Source organism: Narcine bancroftii, chromosome 6 (genome assembly GCF_036971445.1).
Source record: "Narcine bancroftii isolate sNarBan1 chromosome 6, sNarBan1.hap1, whole genome shotgun sequence".
NCBI classification, from domain to species: domain Eukaryota; kingdom Metazoa; phylum Chordata; class Chondrichthyes; order Torpediniformes; family Narcinidae; genus Narcine; species Narcine bancroftii.
Genome location: NC_091474.1, coordinates 165,360,159 through 165,366,149, shown reverse-complemented (window position 1 = coordinate 165,366,149; position 5,991 = coordinate 165,360,159). Strand labels below are relative to the sequence as shown.

The 5,991-nt window shown below is 36.0% G+C and overlaps 1 long non-coding RNA gene across 1 annotated transcript; it reads right to left on the bottom strand.

The window, feature by feature from the left end:
- Positions 1-669: 669 nt before the first annotated feature.
- On the bottom strand, positions 670-5,760 carry LOC138737647 (uncharacterized). Its single transcript, XR_011341106.1, has 2 exons — positions 5,580-5,760; positions 670-1,140 (listed from the first exon to the last, which is right to left on the bottom strand). It is a non-coding gene; the product is annotated as an uncharacterized lncRNA (long non-coding RNA).
- Between the last annotated feature and the right edge of the window lie 231 nt (positions 5,761-5,991).

Below are 5,991 nucleotides of genomic sequence, written 5' to 3'. Positions count from 1 at the left end.
TCCACTGCCATCAGATTCCTGAATAATCAATGAACCAAAGACACTGCCTAACTTCTTGTGCACTATTATTTGGAGTTGTTTGTGGTAATGGTGTGGTTGTGGTATGAATGTTTGCACTATGATGCTGTCTCAGAACACGGACAATTAATTCTGGTTCTAATTCTTTTAGAAATTGTCAGATGTCTTTAAAAAAAATACTTTGCAAAGTGGACAAAGAATATAAGAAACCGTGTGGGCCATTGGGGCCCCCCACACCTGCTGTACCACTCAGTAAAATCATGCTTGCGTGTGTTGGTATATTTCAAAAATCCCATCAAAGTGTACATTAGTTTAAGATATTTTAACCAGTCTTCATTTAATGAAAACTAACAATTCATGACAATCTCTTCAAACCTCCTTGATGCAAAGAATTGAGTAGGAATCCAGTTTGAAGAAATTCTAATAGGGACCGATCTTCTGCAAGATGTGATTTAATATTTGCTCCCAATTCTATTCTTCCAAATTCAAGCATTAGTCATTTCCTTTACGATCACTATTATAAAATATGTTTCAATTCGTTAATGACCTTTCTCAGAATTCTAAATTGGCCCATCGCCTATTTCCCCTCTTAAAAATGAGTTGGGCAGAACTACGCTTTAATAAAATGACAACAACTACTTGATGCTGTACTCAGTTCATGAATATTTATTTATTTGATCAATTTTGAATGGAACATTTTCTGTAATTCCACAGTTTAAAAGATAGAATTGTTTAACATTTTGATTAAAAATTTTAGATACACATAATGGATCTTTGTCGAAAGATTTAACCTCTAATTTTACAATGTATGCTGCTAGATTCTACATCACTTGCCAATTCTCTCCATAATTCTGCGATTTTCTTCTGCCTGTTTCCTTTGTCTCTCTCTCTCCTTTTCTTCTTTTTGAAGTCTAATCTTGTCCCTTAGAACCGCCAGTGGTACATCCAAGGAAGTAATTTGTCTCTTTGCGTGATCATCAGAAGCAGGCACTATATCCTGTTCTCCTTGAGAGGACACAAATGTTTCCTTGTTTGTGGAAATCTCACACACAGAAAGGGAGATGTGGGTGACCAGTAGGAAACAAGTCGCAATGAAAATCAATTGTGTTGCTCTCATGCTGGCTGGAAATTTGAAAAGAAAGACAAGATTTTGTTATGGCAGTACTTAAAAGATTTGCACAAATTAATTACACTGAGTTGTTCCCCGTGCATACACTGATTAGTTTTCAGAGCACTGAAAGATGCTATTCCTGTCAATAATGTTATTCATAATTAAAGCTAAAATCTCATTGTTCATCATTTTTGCCATCCATTGCCATAAGTGTGATGGTAAAAGTCTGAATCAAACCTCATCCTTCAATGTGGAATTCACTGTGGAACTGGAGACTTTTCATTTAGAAATATTGTCTTTGATTCTTCCTTGTTTGTTTATGTTAATGCATTTTAGAATTATGTAGGATTGTGAAAATAGTTCCATTAGAATGGCTAATATTTAAATTACTTATGAATCCAATGCTACATTCAAAGCAATTTTATTTAATAATTATTATCAAAGACAGTGCTTTTTGATCTGTTTTGGTCAGGTCTTGGTCTACCATCCAGCCTGTCCACACATTCCTTGTGTAGAGAACAGAATGATCACTTTCACGGTGCATCTAGTTTACAGGCAACAGATCTCTGACAGCTCAGTGTTCATCTCCTGTCCTGAAAAGGGAGCAATGGTATACTAGGAAGATCCACACCTTTACTTTTGACCAATCTATAAAACCTGAACAAACGTTTTTCTCTGCAGCAATGAGGTGCAATAGCTTGCAAGCTGCAGACAAAGTTAAACATTAGAGTGTAATCTGATAAATAAATCTATGTAACATAACTGGAAGAAGGTGGAAAAGTTGTGGAAATTGTTTTGAACATTAATTGTTATTTTCTTGCCTTTTGAATAATTTTCTTCCAAATTGCACATCACTTATATTTGTATTTCTCTCTATGTTCTACTGTATAGGGAAAACATTGACACAAATATTTGTATCATGATCAGACACGGATAAGGTGGTGGACGACTGAAAGGCGGCTAATGTTCGGCCTGTATTGAAGAAAGGCTGTGAAGGAAAGCCTGGGAAATATGGACTGGTATGCTATTGCAGGAGGGGAGGGGTGGGGATGGCTAATAAGAGAGGCTAGATGTATCTGCTCTTGGAAAGGTTATCATTGATTAGGGTCAGTCCTTGGCCGTTATGAGTCAATATTGCTTTGTGAGTGGAAATCCATGCCTCACAAAATTTTTTCTGATGAAGTGACCAAGTAAATTGATGAGGACAGGCTAGTAAATGTTGCATTCATGGTCTTTAGCAAGTCTTTTGATAAGATACTGTATGTCAGGCATGGTTGACCGTGTCTGATTAATGGTATTTCTGAACATCAAATTGTACGTGGGAACAAAGATTGAAACACTTTTTAAAGCATTAACTCAGGAAGTCATTAAGAGCAGGACTCACACCTTAGAAAATGAATATTATAGAACTGTATTCAACTCTACGTTGAGTTAGTGGTTAGAATACTCAAGCAAGCCAAGGCAGATGCCTTAAAATCTACAACACCAACTAACTTGTAATTTACAGATGGATGGTGATGGAGATGTTAATTTAGGGGGCACAATCTTTTTTGAAATTTTATTTGAATGTATTAAATGCATTCTGAGGGTAACTTCCAAATTGCAATAATTCAGCATAGTTAATTAAGTTTATATCTGTCTCGCAATACCAGATACATTTAAAATTGCTTGCAACTTTACATAGCCAACAGAGTTGGGTAGGGTCCTGAGCAGCCACCTCACTGAACCACTGCTCAATCTGTGTCATTGAACATGAGGTTACTGAAGGCTGCTTGATGACTCTCAATGGACACACTAGGTAACTATGGGTCTGAGGAACAAGGGACATTAGTTCCAAGCAAGCTCAGGATAATTACTTCCTGAATTTTGGTCCCAGGTAAATGATCCAACTCAGTGTATGGTGTGGTAGGAAAAATGCTGAGAGTTTCAACTCAAATGTTTTCAAGATTGTGACAGCTTGTCTCATTAAAATACCTCCGAGCCTGTGTTGGAAGGGAAAGGACATTTGAAGTTGTATTTGGATATATAAAAGGGATTTTTAAAATCACACTGTTGAGCCTCATTGATGACTAGTCACTTTCCTGTATTAAATCACATTAGAATTTCATCTGAGGTCTTTGAATTAATAGAAGATTTTACAAGATCACTGATTCCTATTTATAAAAATATATTATGTCGCATTTACTGCAGTAATAATGGCAGAGTCTCTGCACCTCAAGTACTGGGAAAACGAGCAGCAACTCTGGATTCTAAATGCAGGATCAAAACATTGCTATCAGCAATACTGTTCTATCACAGGGTGAATTCTTGTAATTCTCGTCCATGGAACCATCACAGAAATTACCTAACAGAGATTAATGGAAATTTCCTTTTTTTAAAAAATGAATAACAAACTTTTTAAAAAAATAATGCAGCAGTCATGAATTATTATTTCTCTGTGTGGAGACAGTCTCAGAAGAGTATAGACTTCAGCAGTTTTTAATGTTTTTTCTACTTAATCTTCTCTCCTGAGCCTACAACTCTGATCGAATATTTATTTTGCTGTTGCACAATGAGTGCCTAAATTTCATATCTTGCATAGTGACCCTAGTGACCTACACCACAGAAAGAGGTCTTTTGGGCCTACCTGCCCACGCCAACCAAGTATGTCCCCCTTCCCTTCGTTTGGCTCACATCTCTCCAAACCTGTCCCATCATGTATACATCTGCATATATGTTAATTGTTGCATAAGTACCTGCCTCTATTATTTCCTCTGGCAAGATGATCCATACACCCACTACAATATTGTGGAAAAAAAGGTAGCCCTCAGGTTTCTAATGAATCTCCCCTCCCCCCCCTCACCAACCTCAGCTTAAACCTATGTCCTCCGGTTAATGATTGTCCTACTCTGGGCAAAAGTCTGTGTTCACCTGATCTATTACTCTCATAATTTTCAAAATGTTTGCAATTTGGAAGGAAACTGTTGTGTGAGTGGGTTGTCTGTAGTTGATTGCAGAGAATTGAAATTTACAATGTGAAAGAACATCTGTCCCCTTGTTTAAATTTGGGAGGCTGTTTAATTCAAGGTTGAAAGCATATACTGCCTCTTTATCATTGATGAAAATTGGATTTATTTGATCACTGTAGAATTAAATGTTCATCAAAAAATCAATTGAAAGCATTCGTATGAATGATCTTGAATTCATTTGTATCACAAAGACTCGGGCAGTTCCAAATTGAGTTTCATTAACGTTCATAAATGTAGTCTGAGAACATGAAAATTTTTATATATTTAGTTGGAAAGGAGAAGTTTTAAATGTTTGGAAAATGCAACATCAAGCACCCACAAACTCTAATCACTCACTAATCTATTTTATTATCAGCCACACACCTGGACAGTAGCCAATTTAACCTACCAACTCATGTCTTTGAAATGTGGGAGGAAGACAGAACACACAGAAGAAATCTATGGAGTCAGGGAAAATGTGTAAATTCCATGCAGATCACACTGAACATGGCTCAAATCTGGCCGAGTCGAGATGTAAGTTCCAGTTCTATCAGTTACACCAGTTTATATCTCAAATCTTATTCAAATCATGTAGTAGATCATTGCTATCTAATTTTAGAGTGAAGGATGTAGAGATGATTATAAAAAATTAACTCTGAAACAGAGGTAAGCTTCTTAGTATCATGTATATTTAGATCATAACCAATTTGAGAGCTTCTTCCATGTACCAACTTTGTCTCTTCATTATCTTTATTCACAAGAATCTGTTCCTGATTTAAAAATAACAACTGACCAAGCATCAATTTCCATTTACAGAATAATGAAACGATGAGCTGTTTTTCACTGATAGGTTCAGGAACGGCATTGTTTTTGGAAAGGGCTGACGAAGACTCCAAGTGGAACATTCCACATTTCTGGCTCTTGCATATTTAACATTGCATGTTGGAGCTAAATACATTTCAGACAATTATGTCTAATATCAAGCAATTGTTTTCTAATTCAACTGCAAATTCATATGCTAGTCCAATTTTTTAAATATATGTATAATGTTTAGAAATCAAATTTTCACATGAGATCCTAATGTTTCTATTAATAAATGTTCTTCCATATTATGCTCAGATCGATTTATAATCTTAGCCTCTATTAACAGAATATTTTTACGTACACTATGTACACCAGTAATGTGAATGAAGTTACTTGGTTAGATTAAAGATGACAAGGTGGGGCCTTTGACTGAAATGACTGAGTGTACTGTACAGGTCCTATTGCTGCAAATATCAAAAGAAGACAGGAGCACAGTCAATTGTTTGACCACTTACCTTCCCATTAATAAAAATCACAAAGTAATTGTAAGCATGCTCATACACTGAACATCTTCCTAACATTAGATATTAATTTAACTCAGTTGGATCGGATTTGGTTCAGCAGATTTAAAAAGTTATAAGCAGAGTGCACTCACTCACCTGTAGTCCTGGTACTGTTACAGCTAAATGTCTAGAGTTGGCAGAAATGGCTCGTTTGCTGTAGGAATCTGCTTGCACTTTAACTCCATGCGATTCTCCCCCAGCTTTATACCATGCACAAAGAGTCCTGTTGTCGTCAGTAAATGCATGAACAATTTCCACAAAACATTAATATTTGGGTAGCTGATGTCCTGAAACATAGAGTGAATGATTAGACTATCTGAAGCACATCTAATCAAATTTAACTGGACAAATACTGACATGTTGCTTCAACAAGAGTGATCTTAAACATCAGTAACTTTACCGATTTTGTGTGATGTATTTTTGAGCATGTAGAATTCATGGGCAAATGAAATCTTTGACTAACTTTTCTGATCTTTTAAAGTCATATTTTGCATGTTGTTAACAAGAA